This window comes from Balaenoptera borealis, assembly GCF_965194805.1.
Source record: "Balaenoptera borealis genome assembly, chromosome: 18".
Taxonomy (NCBI): domain Eukaryota; kingdom Metazoa; phylum Chordata; class Mammalia; order Artiodactyla; family Balaenopteridae; genus Balaenoptera; species Balaenoptera borealis.
In genome coordinates, this window is record NC_138877.1 from 74,671,957 (window position 1) to 74,694,230 (window position 22,274).

The 22,274-nt window shown below is 39.8% G+C and overlaps 1 protein-coding gene across 4 annotated transcripts in view; it reads left to right on the forward strand.

Annotated features, from left to right (window-relative positions):
- Positions 1 to 22,274, forward strand: part of LOC309616071 (uncharacterized protein) — a 382,792-nt gene that overhangs the window by 202,218 nt on the left and 158,300 nt on the right. Inside the window, exon 5 of one of the 4 annotated variants that reach the window (XM_082366271.1) lies at positions 9,676 to 11,469. The exons of 2 other annotated variants lie outside the window; for them this stretch is intronic. The gene's annotated coding sequence lies outside the window, so the exon portion shown is untranslated. Of the gene's footprint in view, positions 1 to 9,675; positions 11,470 to 22,274 lie in introns of those variants that run through there. One more of the 4 variants, XM_082366272.1, reaches the window with a different exon arrangement.

A 22,274-nucleotide genomic window follows, 5' to 3' on the forward strand; every position in this document is an offset into this window, starting at 1 on the left:
CTTCTTTGATTTCTTCAGTGCTCTCTTGGTTATTTAGTAGTGCACTGTTTAGCCTCCATGTATTTGTGTTTTTTACGGGTTTTTTTTTTCTGTAATTGATTTCCAGTCTCATAGTGTTGTGGTCAGAAAAGATGCTTGATATGATTTCAGTTTTCTTAAATTTTCCGAGGCTTGATTTGTAACCGAAGATGTGATCTATCCTGGAGAATGTTCCATGTGCACTTGAGAAGAAAGTGTATGTATTCTGCCACTTTTGGGTGGAATGTTCTATAAATATTAATTAAATCTATCTTGTCTATTGTGTCATTTAAAGCTTGTGTTTCCTTATTTATTTTCTGTTTGGATGATCTGTCCATTGGTGTAAGTGGGGTGTTAAAGTCCCCTACTATTATTGTGTTACTGTTGATTTCTCCTTTCATGGTTGTTAGCATTTGCCTTATGTATTGAGCTGCTCCTATGGTGGGTGCATAAACATTTACAACTGTTATATCTTCTTGTTGGATTGAGCCTTTGATCATCATGTAGTGTCCTTCCTTATCTCTTGTAACAGTCTTTATTTTAAAGTCTATTTTATCTGATATGAGTATTGCTACTCCAGCTGTCTTTTGATTTCCATTTGCATGGAATATCTTTTTCCATCCCTTCACTTTCAGTCTGTATGTGTCCCTAGGTCTGAAGTGGGTCTCTTGTAGACAGCATATATATGGGTCTTGTTTTTGGATCCATTCAGCCAGTCTGTGTCTTTTGGTTTGGGCATTTAATCCATTTACATTCAAGGTTATTATCCATATGTATGTTCCTATTACCATTTTCTTAACTGTTTTGGGTTTGTTTTTGTGGGTCTTTTTCTCCTCTTGTGTTTCCCGCCTAGAGAAGTTTCTTTAGCATTTGTTGTAAATCTGGTTTGGTGGTGTTGAATTCTTTTATCTTTTGCTTGTCTGAAAAGCTTTTGATTTCTCCCTCGAATCTGAATGAGATCCTTGCTGGGTAGAGCAATCTTGGTTGTAGGTTTTTCTCTTTCATCACTTTAAGTATATCCTGCCACTCCCTTCTGGCCTGCAGAGTTTCTGCTGAAAAATCAGCTGATAACTTTATGGGGATTCCTTTTTATGTTATTTTTTTGTTTTTCCCTTGCTGCTTCTAATATTTTTTCATTGAATTTAATTTTTGTTAGTTTGAGTAGTATGTGTCTTGGTGTGTTTTTCCTAGGGTTTATCCTGTATGGGACTCTCTGTGCTTCCTGAACTTGGGTGACTATTTCCTTTCCCATGTTAGGGAAGTTTTTGACTATAATCTCTTGAAATATTTTCTCAAACCCTTTCTTTTCCTCTTCTTCTTCTGGGACCCCTATAATTTGAATGTTGGTGCATTTAGTGTTGTCCCAGAAGTCTCTGAGATTGTCTTCAATTCTTTTCATTCTTTTTCCTTTATTCTGTTCCTTGGGAGTTATTTCCACCATTTTGTCTTCCAGCTCACTTATTCGTTTTTCTGCCTCAGTTATTCTGTTATTGTTTCCTTCTAGTGTATTTTTCATTTCAGTTATTGTGTTGTTCGTCTCTGTTTGTTTGTTCTTTAGTTCTTCTAGATCTTTGTTAAACATTGCTTGTATTGTCTCAATCTGTGCCTCCATTCTATTTCCGAGATTCTAGATCATTTTTACTATCATTACTCTGAATTCTTATTCAGGTAGATTGCCTATTTCCTCTTCATTTATTTGGTCTTGTAGGTTTTTACCTTGCTCCTTCACCTGTGACATTTTTTTTTGCAGTCTCTTTTTTTTTTTTTTTTTTTTTTTTATGAGTGGGATTGTGTTCCTATCTTACTGGTTGTTTGGCTTGAGGCTTCCAACACTGGAGTTTGTAGGCTGTTGGGTAGAGCTGGGTCTTGGTGCTGAGATGAGGACCTCTGTGAGACCTCACTCCGATGAATATTCCCTGGGGTCTGAGGTTCTCTATTAGTCCAGTGGTTCGGACTCGGAGCTCCCACTGCAGGAGCTTCCTACCGATCCCTGGCTCATGAATCAAGATCCTGCAAGCCCTGTGGGGTGGCAAAAAAAAAAGAAAGAACAATGATAAAGTAAAAAATAAAATTAGACTAGGAAACTAACAGATATATTAGGAGGGAAAAGAAAAAGAAAAAATGGGGGAAAGGCCTTGGCTGTGGAGGGCGGGGCCTAAGCAAAGGTGCCGTTTGGGTGGTGGGCGGGGCCAATGCTCGGGACCCACAGATCTGGACAAGGCCCTGGGGGCCGTGGGGGTGTGAGTCTTAGGCTCAAGGAACAGAAGGGGCCGAGGCATGCCCCCCACCCCTGGTCTCAGAGGGCAGGGGACGTCACCTGGGAGCCCAGCAGGCTTCCTGGGATTGAGTAGGCAGGGCAAACCCCTCCTCTCCTTTCCTGCTCCTCTGGTTTGGGGTCTGGGAGGGCCCCTCCTGCCTGCCTCTCCTGATCTTCCCGGCCTCCCTCCTATGCCCCCAAGGATCCATGAGGCCTGGAGGGGGATTTGGAGGGCAGGGGATCGGCCTGGGAACTCAGCAGGCTCTCCGGGCCGAGTGGGTCGGGCAAACGCCCTCTGCTTCTCTCCTCTCCTCCCAGAGGGCCCCTCCCACCTGCCTCTCCTGATCTCCCCCTCCTCCGGGGCGTCCATCCTGTCTGGCCTCCACTTCTCCTTCCCCCTCAGTCCCCCCAGGTCCTACCGGTTCACTTGGGGGTTCCTCCCGTCTTCCTGGGCTTCAGGGTCTCCCACCAGTGGCTGGCAGGCGCCCTAGCTGTGGGGAGATGCTAACTCCGCATATTCCCACACCGCCATCTTGACTCCACCCCTGATATTTTTATAATCTGGGATAAAAAAGATACTATTTGAAAAGAATATTTTATGTCTTTTATAATTAACATAATATAGACAGCATAATGCATGAATTAGAAGACAAAACAAAAGCAAACAGCAGCTGATAAAGACTGGGACTTAATCAGTGTTAACTATTATTATTGTTGATTAACTGAGGACAGACTTTCTCCTCTTTAGCCCAGAATGAAGTACAGATGTTGCGTAAGGGCCTGGAATTAGAAAAATTAGAAGTATCTTAAATGGGAAGGATCTCCATCCCCAGAAAGAGGGCCAAACTCTAAACCCCTCTTAGATCTAAGTCTATCAAACATGCTTGAGATGAGCACACACATTTCTCTGATGAGTAATGTGCTTCTTGTATGGCATTCCTCACAGATATACTGCTGATCCTCCACCACAGTGGATGGGATGAACTTAACTATGATTCAGGAGGGATTAGGGTCTACATGGTGGTATGGAGAAGGGAGACAACTGAGAAGAGGTGGATCCTATTCAAAATGGAACCTATATAGTGTGATGGACCGAAAGACACAGAAATTAGAAACGATGATGTTATAACAGAGAGGTTTTTGGCAAATGTCACACTTTTTATAGCTTTTATTTTTATTTAGATGATTTCCTTCTAGCAATATCTCTATAAGGAGGGAACTGCCACTAATTTCTTTGCTTTGAGTCAAAGAATAAAAAATGTTTATTAATGAAACATCATTAGGAGAGAGAATTGTGAGTCATTTAGAGGAGAAACATTTTCAATGATGCTACTTTGATACTGACCTACTGACTGGTATTTCCTAGGACTGTAATTTTTTTTTCTTAAGTGGTATTTTTTTTCTTCTAAAGTTGAAATATGTTAATAGTTCTTATTGATTTTGTAAGTAATATATTCTCATTAAAAAACCATAAACAATACAGAAGCCCATGTAAATAATAGTAAGTGAAAGTACTATTTCCCAGTAATATTGCTAACAATTTGAATTATATTTTTCCTGCTTTTTTTACACACATATTTGTTATTGTAATAAAATTGTATCATATATATCGCTATAGGACCAGATATTTCTGCTTAATATAATGCACACATCTTTCCACATTTATCCACATAGATATATTTATTCTTTCTACTAGCTTCATTGTTCTCCCTTATATAGATTTAGTATAGTTATGGATGACCCTTGAACAATGCTTGGGGGAGGGTTAATCCGAGTATAATTTGTAATCAGCCCTTCGTATCTCTGCATCTGAGGATTCAACCAACCACAGATCGTGTAGTACTGTAGTATTTACTATTGAAAAATATCCTTGTAGAAGTGAACCCAAGCAGTTCAAACCTGCGTTGTTCAAGGGTCAACTCTATTTACCCAATCCCTGTTGGTGGACATTTAGGTAGTTTCTTCATTTTAGTATTGTGATCATTTCTGAGGATGGCCATAATAAAGTACCCAAACTGGGTGGCTCAAAACAAGAGAAATTTATTCTATCTCAGTTCAGGAGGCCAGAAGTCCAAAATCAAGGCATTGGCAGGGCTGTGCTCTCTCTGAAGTCTTCTAAGGAAGGATCCTTCCTTGCCTTTTCCTGTCTTCTGGTGGTTGGGGCAACTCTTGGCTTTTCTTGGCTTGTGGACACATCAATCCAATCTCTGTCTTCTTGTGTCTCTGTCTTTGTGTTTCTTCTGCTTTTCTTATAAGGACACCAATCTTATTGGATTAAGGGCCCACCCTACTCTAATATGACCTCATCTTAACTAACTGCCTCTGCAATGGCCCTATTTCCATTCTGAGGTTCTGGGAAAGACATGAATGTGGGAGGGGTGTGGGGAGGACAGTGTAAGTATTATAAATAAAACTCCATGGAACAGATAATAAACAAACTTATCTGATTAATTCCTAAAAATAGAATTGATACCTTGAACTGTATGACATTTTCAAGGCTTGTAGTCCTTCTTTCCACATTTTTCTCTTGAAAGTTTACATTCCCACAGAGTACTCTGCCTGGTTTTTCCACATGCTTGTCAACACTGGGTACTATTATATTTGCTAAGATACTAGGTTAAAAAAAAAAAAAAAAAAGATATTTTATTGTTTTATTTTGAATTCTCTTGATCATTAGTAGGTTGAACATTAAAACAAAACACAGCAGATTTATGGTCATTTGAATCCTTTTATGACTGACTTCCCATTTTGGTTTTTCGCCATTATCCTCTTATGGTATTCATGTTTTCTTAATATTTTAAAAAACTTTTTCATGTATTACAAGTATCGAACTTTTATCTGTCTTTTATGTTGCAAAAGTATTTCCCATTTGTTATGATTATTGTTGTTTGTATTCATAGTTTTTAATAACTTTATTTTTGCCTCACAGTTTTTATGTTTTGTCCAATCAAGTGTGCTGGTCTTTCCTTCACAGCTCCCTTTCTCTAAAATTATAAGACCTCCCACTCCATAAGATTTTATAGGAGACTGTCTGGGTTTTGTTGGTAAAAACATCCAGCTCCCTTCAGGCCCTGTTTTCCCTACCTTGTTTTGATGCTTAAACACTGGAACATTCCACACTGATTGAGCCTCTTTCTTTTTAATTCCAGATGCCCTGTATCAGAAATTCTTCAAAATTTCTGGCCCACTGATGGGCCTATACTCTGCTTTCAGGATGTTGCAATTGTTTTCTTTCTTACTTTCCTATGTCTTCTGTCATTGCCACGGAATTTGGGGAAAGGTTTGAACCTTACCATAGGCTTGATTTGCCATCTGATGAACAGAGGCCAGTACTCTTTAAATAATAGATATTAAAAAAAAAAGAAAAAAAAATGCTTGTTGACTAGGAATATGGACACATATGGGAGTTGTAGATTTTACATGCGCCAGAGGAATTAAGTAAATTCATTTCTTTCCATTTGTATAGTTTTGGAATGGCTTGATGAGGCTTTACAAGTCTGGACTTATCTTTAAAAATAAAGCATAAACTTAATAAGCAAACACTTAGAAGATGAAGACAATATTACAGGTTTTCAGTTGCGAAATAGAAGCACTCCTTTAGTACTTAACGTAATAGTTGGTTTTTCATAAAGCATGCTAGTTCCCCATCTACTCCAGCCTCTACTAAAAGTAGTTAACTGTCTACCAAAATGCTACTGTCATGTGCTTTCAATATTAACCAGCTTAACTGCTCTGCAGCTCATAGTCAGAGGGTTTATAGACTAAACTAAGCAACTTCTGCTTTTACTTTTATTGTCAATCTGATTATGTTACACCCTGCTTTCCTGCCTATTTCTTCTGGCTTCCAAAGCTGCCAGCCCACTGAGCTTCCTTCAGTTCTCCTGACTTCTTCTGCCTCAAAACCTTCAAGCATGCAGTTCCCTACACTTGGAATGAGCTTCATCCAGATAAATCCTATGCATCCTTTACATCTTAGGGCTCTTTCCAGGGAACTCCTTCAGGGAAACCTTGCCAGATGCTCCCAGGCTATGCTAGATAGTTCATTACTCACCATCATGCATTTTCCTCCTTTCCTCCATAGCATTTATCAAAGATGTGAAGAAATAAAGACTGGAATGCCAGTATATGAGCTCCAGGAAAACAGAGAACATTCAATACTATATTTTCAGCCTCTCAAAAAATGCCTAGTGGGTCATGGAAATATAATAAATATTTTTTGAATGAGTGAGAGTAAGTCTAAGTGATTGAGAAGATACCTGTAAGTTTTTTGTGTGTGTGTATTGCATTCAAGAATGGAGGAGGTGACTATGGTGATAGTCAAATGTGTCTTCTGCCCACCAAAGCTCACCTGGCCAGCCAGGCCTCTGCCCAGTGCAGTGGTCATTAGGAAATCTTCTCTTCTCACACTCAAAGCACTCTTTTCCCTCTCTAAGAAGACTTGGAATGTTCCATATGTCCCAACACACATAATAAAAATAAACACTATGAAGCTGGTCTCCCAACATCCATACTGTGGTTTTCTCCATGGGTTCATCTTCACTTCAGTATGAGTAACACAACTAAAACATTTAAAGAATTGTAACTTCTTTAGCAAACCTTCAAACCTATAGAGGGCATGTCTGGGAGGTCCCCCAGCTTGGATTCCTCCTGTCTGTGCCCTGTGGCATGGTTACATTTCTTTCTGTATAAATGTGGACCGTTCACCAGGTAAGCAAGAAAAAAATCAAATTTCAAACTGTTATGAGTCAGTTAGTGCTCTAGAAAGAATTCATTGGTGAAGTGTATCAACCCCACCAAAAGGGACTGCTTTTATGCATTTTCTTCTTTATGTTTGCTCAAGTGTCATGTGCATGACGATGACACGTGTTGGTTGCTCTACATCACCCATAACAAGAATCTCACCATGAAAATCGGCAAATGTTTCCAATCACGGCTCCCCTAACCCCCTCTGGAGAGCCAGCTATTAGGCTTTTACCAGCACAACACTGAACAACATATGAAAGCTTCCCCTCTTCAGAGAGCCATATGGTCTTCCACTCTGTGTTCTCAAAAAGCCGCATCAGTGCCTGCATTGCCTCTTTGCCCAAATTTCAGCTATTCTAGCTAAGTTTGCATCTCAACTGTGTCTTTCAATTTTTGGTGATCTGGGAACCCAAATTATCTCTTAAACGTGTATCTTTAATACCCTGAAGGATCATAATTAACCTGATTCTTATTAAAATTGAGAAAAGAAACCTGGGGGGAGCTTCAGAAGACTCTTGGAGCTTGTGTCCTAATCCTGGTCCTGGAACTGCCCAGGTGTAGGGTCTGGAGCAAGTCACCGACCTGTTGGTGCCTCGGTTTCTTCATCTGTACAATGAGGATAACATTCCTTATCTTCCAGACCTTGCAAGGATTAAATTATAGGGGTGTGTGTATGTGTGTGTGTGTGTGTGTGTATGTGTGTATAGTTACAGGTATATATGAGTTAGAATAGTGTCTAGCTTATAGTTAGTGATTAATAAAAATTAATTATTATTCTTTTTCTTTTGAAATAGTTTTAGACCTACAAAAAAGCTGCAAAAATAGTATAGTCTCTGTGCATCTTCTTTTTTTAATTTTTTTAAAATTTATTTTATTTTTGGCTGCATTGGGTCTTTGTTGCTGCGCGCAGGCTTTCTCTAGTTGCGGCGAGCGGGGGCTACTCTTCATTGTGGTGCGTGGGCTTCTCATTGCAGTGGATTTTCTTGTTGCGGAGCACGGTCTCTAGGTGTGTGGGCTTCAGTAGTTGTGGGACGCGGGCTCAGTAGTTGTGGCTCACGGGCTTAGTTGCTCCACGGCGTGTGGGATCTTCCCTGACCAGGTCTTGAACCCATGTCCCCTGCATTGGCAGGTGGTTCTTAACCACTGTGTCACCAGGGAAGCCCCTCTGCGCATCTTTCAATCAGCTCTTCCTGATGTCAACACCTTGCATAACCATAGCACATTTACTGAAACTGGGAAACAAACATTGTTACATTGCTGTTAACGAATCTGCAGACCTTTTCTAAATTTCGGCAGTTTCCCTGATCTGGTTCTTTCCTCCATGAGCCCAAGTTGCATTTATTGTCACATCTCCTCTGTCCCCTCTAATGTGTTAGACACAAAAGCTTGGAGAAAAGTGGACTAACGCTGGCAGCCTTCTCCAAGAGGCGCCGTGAGAGTTGGATTACACACAAAGAGAGGGAGGGCAGAGGACCTCTCCTGAGTGTGGAAAAGTGGACTTCTTCTGGCCTGCGTGCATGTGTTCATAAAGGTCTAGATACTAGTGTGCCCAGAGATGGGGTCAGAAGATGTCGGTGCCTGGAAATCTTAGATAAGCTGTGCCTTCCTTCAGAAATAGCCAAGGGAAGAATGTTAGATCCAGTTGATCCAGTTGAATCAGATGTCAGTGTCAAGGACTAAAGGAGTGTTTGTATCACCTTGGGGAGGTGAGTTTGGTGCATTGCCCCCCGCTCCCCGCCCCGGGTGGGTGAGTTGGCCTTCTTAAGTGTTTCATGGCTGTGCAAACCTGCTTGTTAAGTAAACCCTGATTTCTTGGGCCCAATGGGCGTAAGTAAAGCCACCAATAAAATCTTTAATGAATGTTTCAGAAAATTCATGTGTGACTGTCTACATAGGACAGTGCTGTGAGTGTTTGGGGCAACTGAGTGTGTAACATATATTACTGAGGAGAAAAAAATAATTACCTATGTATCCATTTATGGCTTATAATTTCTTTTCAACATAACCTAAATCCATCAGGCTCGAGTTCCACTTTCTGGTTCACTTGAAAATAAACCAAGATGGCATCAACTTAGTCAGTGGTCATGCAATTCCCTACTCCAGTGGTTTGGTGATTTCCATTGTCTTTCCCCCTGCAATTAGATAAGTAAAAAACATTCCCATTTAAATGCTGGTGGACATACTCACACGTATTAGCTTCTGGACACCACGGCAATTAAGACACCATCTGTGTTTCTGTGTGATTTGCACACAGAAAACCCTGGAATTATCAGTTCTTCTTTTAAACATAAAGAGTGGGTTAGATACATTTATGCCAAAACTAAACATCAAAGTCCAAAATGAACAAAATATTTTGGTAAAATATGAGCCATCTTATGTCCAGTTCAAGTTGAACTCATACCCATTATACTTTTTCAAGGTGGGGGAAAGGGGTCTGTTTAATGTTGGGATAGCTTTAACTTCCAGGCCCTGGCAGAAGTGCTAGGAGCGAAGTGTTTACCAGAAGAACTGAAATAACCAGGGGATAGACTTCCCCATCTCGTCATGCTTCTAGCCTTGCATCTCAAGCCAACACTGAAATGGAAGGTTTGGTATATTTTAGAGTACCTAAGGAACTAAGGATTCATTTTCATCCTCTTTATTCCATGTGCACACAGGCAGGCACGCACCCATGTACACATTGCAGGTGAATTCTGGCAAACAGAAGAACAGAGTGAGGACTGAACAGGTAAATCAAGAATTCCCCAGCTTCAGTTCATTCTTACGTACGTACAAGATTTCCGGCTAAATTCTGCAGCTTGAAAGGGTTAGAATGTCTGGAGAAGATTCCAGGAAACATGTCAACTCGAATCTTTTATTTGTTCTGTACCTCCAAACTTCCTGCCCCTTACAGGTCCCCTCCATCACTAAGCAGGACAGGGTTCCCTTCTTGCCTTGCAATCTTCCCATTACCACCTCACCAATTAAAAGTGAAAAACTGTGCTTCAACTGTGAAAAGGTTCCAGCTTCTAAAGCAGATAAACTGGAACCAAAGTCCCTCTTTGTTCATTTTTCTTTTCTCTGGGAAAGCTACCTTTAAGGGTTGCAAGAATATAGCAAGCACTTATTCTAAAAGGATGTGCTTTGAGATTTTTAATTCATTTTAATCTTCCTTGTATTATGAAAGCTATATTTCTTTTTAAGGCTTTCAGACAACCAGCTTAATTTTCATATTGATTCTTTGGGGACAAAACAAAACTTAGTAGAAACTGAATGGAAAATGTCTCTTTTGTGGTGAAGAATCTGTGCTTGCATTTAATTATAATGCATAGAAACGTTCCTTCCTAATTAAACATTTAAATGAAGACGGAGTATAAATAGAAATTTTAAGAAGCGAGTGAGCACAACATAGTTCATCCACCCCGAGATGAAGGTTCTCATCAGTCCTTATTTTTTACTCTACCCAAAGCAGATGTGATTGTCCAGAGTTTTAAAAGTGTGTCTGCACATTTTAGAGGAAAATTTTTCAGTGCATACGATGATTGCTAAATTTGCAATATTCTTCACTTGCACAGACTTATCAAGGAGGGGCCTCAAAGTGCTTTATTATCTAATTAAACCTCACAACATGCTACAATTTTATTAATATAGAAAGTGAGATACAGTAGAGTTGAGTGTCTGACTTTATTGTGTAAGATGGAAAAAGGTATGAGAATATAAAGGAGTTTTGAAATAGAATACATTTTAGCCACTGGGTCATCCAGACTGCTACCCTCTCAGGAACACATATTTCTGTTTATCAGAAAATTTAGGAAAACATAAAAGTCAATTTAAACAGGGATACTCAGTTTTCACATTGATAAAATAAAAAATAACAGCCTATTGAGTCATTAGATTAGGTCCTTACTATGAGATCTTACTTTTTCCTTTTTCTTCTCTTACTTTTATTCCCAAATACACCTTTTTGAGCCAGAGAGGGTGCTACCCTGCCTCTGGTTATCAGAGTGATTTTTGCTTTGCTCTAGGACAGGACATAAACATTAAATTTTATTTTTCTTCGGTACAGAGTTGTTCGGTATATGAAGCGCTGTGGCTGTGCTATCGCAGGATGCCAGCTCACGAGCATCCTTTGATTGGCTAGAGAACTTAGCGCGGTGCCAGGCATGCAGTAGGTGTTGGATAGATATTTACGAAAGATAGGAAAAGCCCTACCCAGAAGCATTTAGGGGACGTGGAAGAGCGTGTGACATCCCAAACAGAAGATAGTTATTCGTTACACCTCATGCTGGACGTGGCTAAGCATTTGGGGGAAAATCCCCAGTAGAACAGTGATATGGAAATACACACTGCAGGAACATGCCAAGAATCGATGGAAAACAATCAAGTCCAGAACTGTATGTATGGATAAGACCTGAGTGTGTGTATCAGTTAGCGCTGTTGTTTAATAAAATCTCAGTGGTCTAAAATAATAATCGTTTGTTACTGTTCATGAATCCACAAGCCAACTGGGCAGTTCTTCTGGGCCGGGCTGGCCTCTCCTGGTTGTTTGAGGGTTGGCTGGCTGTAAGCTGGTTCCAAACAGCCTGGGCTGAGGAACATGGGCTCTTCTCTTCGTGGTCCCTCAGCCCCTAACAGGCACATCCAGGCTGCTGAGACAGAGAAAGAGCAGAAGCGCACATGACCCCTTGACCCTGGCACACCATCACTTGGGTTATACTCCTCTGGCCACAGCAGCAAGGCGGACCCAGAAGAAAGGTGGAGAAAGAGAGTTCAACTCTTTACAGGAGGTGAAAGACCTGGTACAGGGAAGCCATTAATTAGGGCCATCAGTGGAATCGCTTTCCCACATCAAGTGACTGTCTGATTGGCATTTCAAGTCAATGCAGAGAGACCTGTACGTACAGTGGGGAAAACGACTAAACATCTAGACCTAAATAAATAAAAACTGTAGGGGAACAGAAAAAAGAATATTATCTTTATAAACTTGAGATGGAGAAGGTCTTCTTAAGATGATACAAATCTTAGAATTTTTACCAGAGAAGATAGAGTTGTTACATAGAAAGTTAAAACTTCCATAAAAAATACATGACAGCATAAAAAAAGTTAAAAGATAAACTTTGAAATTGGCAAAAATATGTCCAAACTACAACCATAAAATATATTTAATATTTAAAGAACTTTTAATTAGTTTTTTAAAAAAGACTACTGATGCTATAGAAAAAGTTTTAAAGGATATACAGAAGAAATATGTTGAAGAAGAAACGTAAATTGCCAATTAACACATGAAAAAAGAAATGATAAATAAAACAATAATGAGACTCATTTCATTGCCAAAATTGTAATATTTCTAAGGGTTATAGGATAATCACTCTCATGCACTATTGGTGGAAGTGTAAAATGAAACAGACTTTTCATCTATAGACCATATAGGTGCAGGATTATTTAGTAATATAGTTATTTTAATAATATAGTTACTCATTATGGAATTTTGTAATTAATTAATCTTATTAACTTTTGTTTGTTTGCTTAACCATTACATTATCCCTATATGCTACTTTGCAGATGGTGAAGTAAAAGTAAGTTTCTTCCAAAATGGTGATTGTAAGTTGTGCCTGTGAGTTATGTGCTTGCTCTTAGAGACTTTTATTGCCTTGTAAAAGGTATTTGAACTTTTTAGCCTATTTTAATCTGTAAAATAAAAAAAGTCTTGCCATCTTTCTCCTCCAAAAGTTAAAGGTCGATTAATTTGTCCAAATTAATAAAATCTGATTATCTTCTGGGCTTGGTGGTTGTTTACTAGTGGTGGATGGCCATGTATTGACCCAAAAGTGATGGGTAAAAATTAATACATCCTTCTAATAATGGCTATTGTTATTTATTTATTTATTTTTGAGAGTTATGTTTCGGACACAGCATCTGGTAATTAGCAGTTACTCAATAACTTTTGATTGACGGATTGTTTTATGGATTGATTACCTCATTTAATTCTCACTAGTTAAGCTTTATAAACCCAGCCTTTTATAGGAGAGAACTGAAACTCAGAAGCTAAACAACTTGCCTGAGGTTACTTACCTAGAAAATGGCAGGGTTCACAGGAAGACTCCCCTTCTCCATGGCTTGTAGCTGTGTTCAAACTGAATTCAAATGCTGACTTCATGCCTTGCTTCTGTGTACACCTTGTAACATAGATAGGAACTCAGAATGCTTTTCAAACAAAAATATAACTATTTTTAATAAAATTAAATGTAATAAAACTTCTGCCCTATCCTTTAAATCTTCAGTGATTAAGTTGCACTAACTAAAAATTGTCACTTCCCATCTGCCTCTACAAGGATTAGGTCACTGGCCACTGCAGTTGCTGACCTTCAACACAGCCTGAAAGGAGTTCAGGGGTGGAGATCAAGAATGAGACACTCTGTGCTCTGGGAAAAACTGGCAGAACAGGCCTTCAGATAGTTAGATATTTTCAGGAGAAGATTTTATGAGCCCAATTCTTGCATCTCCTCATATCTAGAAAAGCACTAAAATCCTTCATGGTGACATCTGCTCCTCATGACTAGCAGTAACCTTCGTGAGACTAGCAGAAACCTTCGGCAAAAAATATGTGCTTGACTGCATGTACTCCCCCTTCATCAGAATCTCATTTATACTGACCTTCCCCCCACCTCTTTGGAGCAGTTTCTCAGAGCCAACTGAAATGCTGTCTTCCAGGCTATAGTCCTCATTTTGCCCCAAATAAAACTTAACTCACAACTCTCACGTTGTGCATTTTTTTTCAGTCGACAGTTGAAATTTTGTACAAAGCTATTATGAATTTAGATAACTACAGAAGTCTTGGGGGTATTTTTCAAATTGTTAAATGAACGAAATTTGAGTATGAGAGTCAAGTAAACCTTTCCCTGGGCATACCTGGAGCAACCTATTAAAATGAAAAAGCAGAAGTAAAATTATTTTCCCATCATTCATATATATTTAAATGATTACTTGAAATGGTATAAAACAACTTGATCCTTAAATGATATTACATCTGCTTCTGACACTTTATATCAAATTAGAAAACATATTTCTTGCATCGCTGAGAGTAAGCCGGAAGTCATTATAATTTTTGTTGCTTCTTTGCTGGTTTTCTAGTACATCTGGGGTTGGTTCTCCCCTGGTCTGCTTCCTCTTTGTTGGACGGGGTTCCAGCATGTTTTCCACCAAACTGGCGTCAGGAACTTTCAACAGTGAGAGAGATCTCCAGGTGCTAAACCTTTTCTGTGAGCAGAAATCATTCCAGGGCTTTCTCCTGTTAATATTTCAAGTAAATGAATAAAACAGCTGCATGAGCCTTTCTGTTATTTTTTCCTTCCCTTCTTCTTCCTTCCTTCCTTCCTTCCTTCCTCCCTTCCTTCCTCTCTTCCCTTCTTTTTCTTTCTTTTTTTTGCATTTGAGATGTCCCTGCTTACTCTGGAGACAAATTTGGAAGAAACACTGAGGATTTTTAATTTTTAAATCCACTGAGTAGTATTAGGTTCATATAATGATTTTTGAAATACCGGATTACACTTTGCTTCTTTGAGTGGAAATGTGAATACTCTGAAGGTTCGGTTCTGCTAGAGTCACAAATAATATAGTTATTTATTTTCCAAAGCTCAGTGTAGTAGGATATCAAAGTAGTTTATAATCATCCAAACAAATATCCTTTTGGAGACTTCCCGGGTTAAGAGGGCTGAAATGTTTTCATTCGGAGGAAGGGGTTCATTCATCCGTAAATCTGTTTCTAGGTAGTGAAAAATCTGAGCATTTGCGTAAATCACCAGCGAAGAAAAGTAAATGACAAAGGAGGATTTCATTAGCACAGACCTCTCAGACTACCTGAAGGGCTTGGAATGCCAGCGGATCTGGTTTCAAGTACCTTCTTACCTTTACAAGACAATTATCTTAGGCATTTCTGGAGAGAGAAAGAATCCTACCATGTTTCTTGGCAACAGTCCTCACATATTAAACTAGCTGGATCCTCAAAATAAAATGCAGTTGAACAGCTTCTCTTGACTATTTGTATATTAAATATCTATCTGCAAAATCCTTCTGTGTTTCATCGTGCATGTGGGAATTAGGTTGCGTTGAGAACATTTTCTGAATGACTCCTGGAAAACCAATGATTATAACAGGACAAGGCTAATCAGAAAGCTCTCTCTGTAGCAGGGTACATTTTGCAAATCACTAGCACACAGATTTCAATTTGCTCCCATCATGAAAAAGGAAACTCCTGTGGATTGAAAAGGGAGGATGTCGGATCCATGATGGCAGCTCTGACTGATGAAGAACATTAGCCCCGGAAGGTTGAAAACGAGAGGCATTCGCTTTCCGTGCTGTGTATACAGGCACTAGGTGTTTAGCAAACACAGAATTTGCGAAGGGTAAGATCATGTAGCTGATTAGCAGGCTAGGATTTCACCCCTGGGCTCTGCCACTGGGCTGGCTCAGGTTTCAAGGGTTGGGGGTCTGCTTCAGCTGACCTGCTTGAGGAGATTAGTTCATTTTAGAAAGGACCCTGGAAATTCTCAGCCCGACTGCATGAATGTGTGTGTGAGTGTGTGCACACAGGAGGATTCGAGTGCTGCACGTATGTTACTGTATTTACCTTCCGAGTCAGCCTCTCTCTTCTATCAAATTTCCAAGAATCACCCCCTCGCCATCACTTCCATGGCTCTGCCCAACGCCTGCAGTAGTTTCTAAGCTCAGTCACGGATTCGATTGCCTTCTCACTCCATCCACATGCCTTTTCCCTCCTTCACTTCAATCTCAGCATCAGCACCCGGACATCTAGGAAAAAATAATAAGGCATTTCCATTCTGGTTGAAGCAGAGAAAGCATACATGCACATTGTACCCTCATTAGAAGAGAAGTTAAAAAGTAAACTGAAATGCTCAAAAAGTCAGGTGTCATTAAGCCAGAAAATTACTCAGCTCTGGAATTCTCATTTAATCACACTGCTTCTGGAATCTCATAAACATTGGTCTTGTTTTTGTCACTGCGTGCGGTGACAAGGATTGGAAAGTTTTATAGTTTTAGATGGGGCATGGTCCTTTTATATGAGAAAATGTATTAAGGTACACAAACCTGCATTTCACTTTCTCTTCTCTAAATCTCTCAAAGTGAAGTGACATTTGACACAAATATTGAGAATTATGACATTATAGCAAGATTCGGTATTTATTTGACTCAGAATAATAACAACACGAATAGATGATATTTTAGGGGTCTAAATGCCAGATATTGTACTAAGCTTTTTACATATATTATCTCATTAAATTATTCAATCCACTCTGTGATACCGATTTGATTATTGTCCATACTTTGCAGAAAAATATGAGTCCTACCTAAAAAGTTTGAACAATTTCCCCAAAGTCTCACAGTAAGTGGTGGAGCGGGTGAGCATCTATTTGATGCACATCCATCGTTTGAAGTTACCAAATTACCTAACAGCTGCAAAAGTAAAATAGTAGCAGAAGCAAGGATTGTGTACCTAGCAAGTTGTCCAGGCACCTGTGCTTCTTAAAAATTGGTGTGGGGTGATTTGGGAAGAGGTGGTTTGATATTGGGGGGCAGGGGTATAGGAATGGTTAGAGGAGATCATATTATTAACAAACATTATTGACGAGCTATGTACTAGGTGGCACAATAAAGCCAGTGTGTTTCTTCTCTGATTCTCCCCCAAGTAATCCAAGGTCTAACTGGGGAGAGAACACTTACTGATGCACATACTGTGATGTTGTTAGTGCTATGACATTTGAACACACTGTGCCTGGCATAAGCTAAGTGACATCCTTGGACAAGGAGAAGGATGGGACAGACACTTCTCATTTCTTTCTTCAGCAGCCAGGCCACCATGTGTTATTCTCCTGAGACACAGTGGCCTAAGTCAACCTGGGTAGGTCAGATTGTCAGATTTCTTGGGTGTATCTTTTCTTAGTCACACTTTTTATCTGCACCCTATGTTGACCTGCATCTACTGTCCTAACTTCTCTTTTAAGACACATAGTGCCAACTTAAATGCACAACATGAGAGTTGCGAGTTAAGTTTTATTTGGGGCAAAATGAGGACTATAGCCTGGGAGACAACATGTCAGATGGCTCTGAGAATCTGCTCCAAAGAGGTGGAGAGGCGGGGAGGTCAGTATATATGTGATTTTGGTGAAGGGGGAGTACATGCAATCAAGCATATATTTTTCTGCTAGTCTCATGAAAGTTATTGCTAGTCACGAGGAGCAGATGTCACCATGAAGGATTTTAGTGTTTTACTAGATACAAGGAGATGCAAGAATCGGGCCCATAAAATCATCTCCTGAAAATATCTAACTATCTGAAGGCCTGTTCTGCCAGTTTTTCCCAGAGCACAGAGGGCCTCATTTCTGCTTTCCACCCTGAACTCCTTTCAGGTGGTGTTGAAGGTTAGCAGCTGCAGCAGCACATGATTTAATCCTTGTAGAGGTGGATGGCAAGTGCCCGTGGCGAGCGCCAACTGTAGTTGACTGTAGTCTGAGCAATCTGGTCTAGCGAAACAAGCAAGACTTAAGAGTTACACAGATGTGAGATGGAATCCTGGCCCAACCCCTTAATAGTTGTAGAGTTTCAAGCAAATTATTCTGATTTCTTTGAGTGTCTGATTCATCCACTAACAAGTGCGGTTGAGTTATTCTGAGGCCTCGTTAGATAATGTATGTAAATTATGAAGACTCAAATGATTTAATCCTTTTTGAATCTCTGTTTTCTCAACTAATACATGGGGTTAAGCTATTTTAAGGACTGGTTTAGATAATACATATAAATTGTAAAAACTCAATTAGATAATATATGTAAATGGTCTTATCCAATGCCTGGCATATGATTGATACTTGATAAATACTAGCCATTACCCCGCCCCCCCCCCCCCTGCTTCACATCATTATTGCTGTTGCTTATTTTGCTTTGCTAGGAAAAATTGTCAAAGAGTTGGAAATGGACAGAGGGGTTACTGGGTATCCTTTCAGTTGAGTTCCGGTCATTGTGCAGCACTGCTGGGTAGAACTTTCTATGCTCATGCAGATGTTCTGCATCTGCCCTGGGCAGTATGGTAGCCACTAGCCACCTGTGGCTATTGAGCACTTGAAATGTGGTTACTGCTTACATTTTATGTCATTTTAATTAGTTTACTTTTACATAGCCACAGGTGTCTAGTGGCAATGGTACTGAACAGTGTAGGTCTAGCCAACTCTCTGGGGACTGATTTTATAGAAGTTTAACCTTTAATTGCCTTTCTGTTGAGGAGGCTGTTTTATAACTCTTTAGGGGTAGAAGTTAAGTTACAGAAAACTGGTATGAATGCAAGTGATCCTTGTCTACAGCAAAGCAAATAAATTTGGTTCAGTCTATACAACTGACTTCTTCCTTACAGAAAAGATGATCCAAAACATTGCATTTTATTTCCCTGTTGGATATTTATCAGTTCTGCATCAATTTGTAAATTCATTTCAGCAGTCCTGATTGCCTACACCTATGTTTAATCTTTAAATTCTTTTTTGAACTGATTTTGATGTCTTACTCATTCCCTCTTTTATTAATGAGTTAAATAAAATTTTTACGTGTGTTCATTTTATTTTTACATGAAAGTGATGATTTTACCTTGAAAAATCAAGTGTGCTCACCTATTTATTTCCCAATAATCCTTTCATTTCAGAGCAGTTAAGTGGGGAAATGTGAAATTTTTTCAGTGTAACCTGTATTTGTGGTAGCTTATATTATTGTATCTATTTTTCACTTGGGGGTAGAGAGCGTAGGAAATAATTTAATGTAGTTATTGCAGAGATGGTATTGGGAAATGAAAAAAAAAAGAAATCAATTCTAAACTTAGTGCATGAGTTAGCCACTTGTACACCCTCTAGAAACCTGCCTTCATGGATTGGAGATTGCAGGGCTTAACTACAATGTCACTGCTCATTTTGTTGGCTTATATTTCATGGCCATAAGAATGGAACAGCTTGTGTCTTGAGTTTGTTCATAATATCAGCTGAAACTTGAGAGTATTATTAGATAGCATGGTGTGGCACTTGGAAACACAGGAAATATTGGTCCACTTTGAAAGGAGGAGATAGAAGGCTTATCACAAGGCTCAGTTTATTCTTCTTCGGCCTTCTGTTTCTAGGTAAGTTGTACAAATAAATATACAGTTGCACTTCACTAAGAAAATGACTTGAGAATTAGAAACAGAAGCATTCCACAGATCAAGAAAAAACTTGAGTCGAATTATGTCAGGAGAGTTCTGCAAGTGGAGTGAAAGTCTGAGAAATGACAAAGGCTTTTAAAATAACTGACATAACACATACACAACCCAAGTTTTATATATCAGACAAGGTATAATGAACCATAACCCTTATCTGCCTCTGCCTGGAAATGTTTTGTGGACGAGAAATAGTAACCTGCAGGCTCTCAAATAGTGTTTAAGGTGGAGATAGTACTGGCTTTACGTTCACTGGTACTGATGCTCCTTAAAAGTGCCCCCAAAAGCTTGTGAATAGAAATAGGTGAACTCAAGGTTGGTTAAAATCAGCTATAAAACACAGCCATGTGAACGTTACACTAGACTTTTCCACCACCTGCTGCTGTGACAAATGTAACGCCCAGCTGTAGTCGAGATGGCTAAAGCAGAGATTCTTGTGTATGCAGAAAAGAAGGAGGCAAGAAAAAAATAAGAGGCATGCTGACAGAATAGAATATCACCTCATTATTACATCGCTATAATAACCCTATGGGAAAGGGAAAGGCATTCACAAAAGAATGTTGAGTGAAAAAAGTAGAAGACAATTTTACTGAGATTTTACAGATCTAGTGACCACTAAAGATGCAAAATGGATATATTTCTATGGTTTAAGAATTGGAACCATAAAAGTCTTATTTCTTTTAAGTTAAAAGTTTTTCTTTTATCATCCTTTAAACTTGATTTCACAATACATTATTTATGTTTGAAAACAAAGTGAAAAACGTGAAGAAAAGATGAAGGGAGGAGGGAAAAGATGAAGGGAGGAGGGAAAAGATGAAAAGGAGACACTCAAAGAATAAGGGAGACAAAAGTGAAAAGAAGAAAGCTTAAATTAGAAACAAAAGGCAGGGCATCCAGCAGGAAGGAGGCCCCGGAGTCACAGAGCTGCCGCTGCTTTCTTTGAAGGCTGGGGCAGCCGCGTCGTGGTGTGTGTGACCAGGGAGGGTCGCGTCCTGTTTCCCTCCCTGCTCACTTAAAACGCCCGCCTCGCGTACCTCGAGGGTCTGGCAGAGCTTCTGGGTTTTGTTTTACCCCCTTCCAGCGGCAGTAACACAAAACCCTTTAGCCTCGTGCAGGCAGAGGGAATTAGCGTTCCTTAGGTAACCTTTGTCTTAGTAAATTAAATTGTCTGAGCAGACGCCTGGAGCGCTATGCCTGCGGGCACGCTGCTCACACGCCAAGTCATCAAAGGCGATGCAGAACCTGGGAGGCCCTGCTGCAAGAGCTTAGATTCTTTTATACGGAAGGTGTTTCCATGAAACTGGGACTCTCTATCTGCAGTTGGGTAGCAAAGATCTCCCTTGTGAAGTTTCCAAACACACACACACACACACACACACAAAGTGTTAGACAAACTTAAGTTCAGAGAGAGATACTTATTGCATTTTTCATCTAAGAGGCGGCAGCCAGAGATGAACAGATAGCTGCGGAGAGCTGGTGATGGACCGAACCAGGCAGATCTGAACATGCGCAGGCGGTGATCTCCTGGCTCCCTCCAGAAGCACTTCAAATGATTACTGGGATAGTTTATAATGTAATATTTTCTGTTCTTAAATACAACTCTCGTATAACCAATTTGGATTACATCTTGGCAGAGCTAAATCCACCTTTTTTATGCTTCTTTAGGGCAGTGGTCAAAACGCGGATCTACATAACCCTTGTGATTTGCATGAAAGTGTTTATGCAGGTTGTAGATGCTCAGATGGGAAACCACGACACAGAATGATGCCTTTGGGGTTAGAAAAGTGCAGCTCTAAGCTCTGCCCCTCACCAGTTTATGACCTTGGGTGAGCGACTTCCTCTCCCTAACACTCAGTTTCTTCACTTGTAAATGGGAGGGGATGGAGGGGGTGAGGGACACTCCGACGTCACTCTCTTCCCTTCCTCCAAGCTGCCTGTGCTCCCCATTGGCAGAACCCAACTGGAAACAAGGAATCCACTGAAGTGATGCGCACAAATCAGCCTCCAGATGGGACAAAGGGAAGATCTCCAGGGACAGGTCATGGAAAGTCTCATACAGGATGTCAAGGAGTTGGGATCTTAGCCTACAGGTGATTGGAAGGCATTTAAAGTTTTAGAGAGATTGCTCATCAGTACTGTATGGGGATACAGTGGGCACTTCCAACTACTCTGCTTCCCCCCTCCCCCTTTATTTAAGCCAAAACAACAAAAACCAAAAAGAGTTCACCCATTTCTCCCACCCTCCAGCCCCTGCCTCTGGCAGCTGCCCCATTTCATGACCACACAACCAGCTCCCCTCACTGGATTCAGTGGACTGTGGTTTTGAAGAAGATGGAATTAAGTAGGGCAAAGTTGGAGGCAAAGGTGCAGTGAGAAGGCTAATGCGGTGATTAACAGGATGAGAGCCTGAACAAGGGTAGTGTTGATGGAGATGTAAAAGAGAGGATGAATTTGACAAATATTTTGGAGGTAAGATATGGAGATTGAGGGGGAGAAGTCAAGGATGAACCTAGGTTTATTGCTGGAGTAGACAGATGTACCACAAATGAGATAGAGAATGCAGGCTTAGAAGGTGAGGGAGGAAGATAGTCAATTTTATCAATTTAAATTTGTAAAACATGATTATAAGAGTCTTATACAAATTTAAAGTCATCTTGATCTTAATCAACATCAAGAGTCATAATTATTCTACTTCAAGACCATTCATGATCTCACCTTTATCTTCCCCACTAGGATGGCATCTAAAATTATAGCCTTTGAAAAATATTGCAGGTGTCATAATTTTTTTTTGTCTCGTGCCTTTTTTCCCTAATCAACCCATATTCCATATTTTTATGGTTGGAGAGTAGCTCACATTTGATTGCAAAGGTTTGACTATAGATAATTTTAATTGAAGCACAAAATAATATATATTTAATTTATTATAAATATTATCCAGATAAACTTAGAAAATTAATAGTCTAGCACTCCTGGATTTTTCTTTCTGGAACTGTTATTATGCATGGCCTTAGGCAAGCTACTTCTTACTCAGTTTCA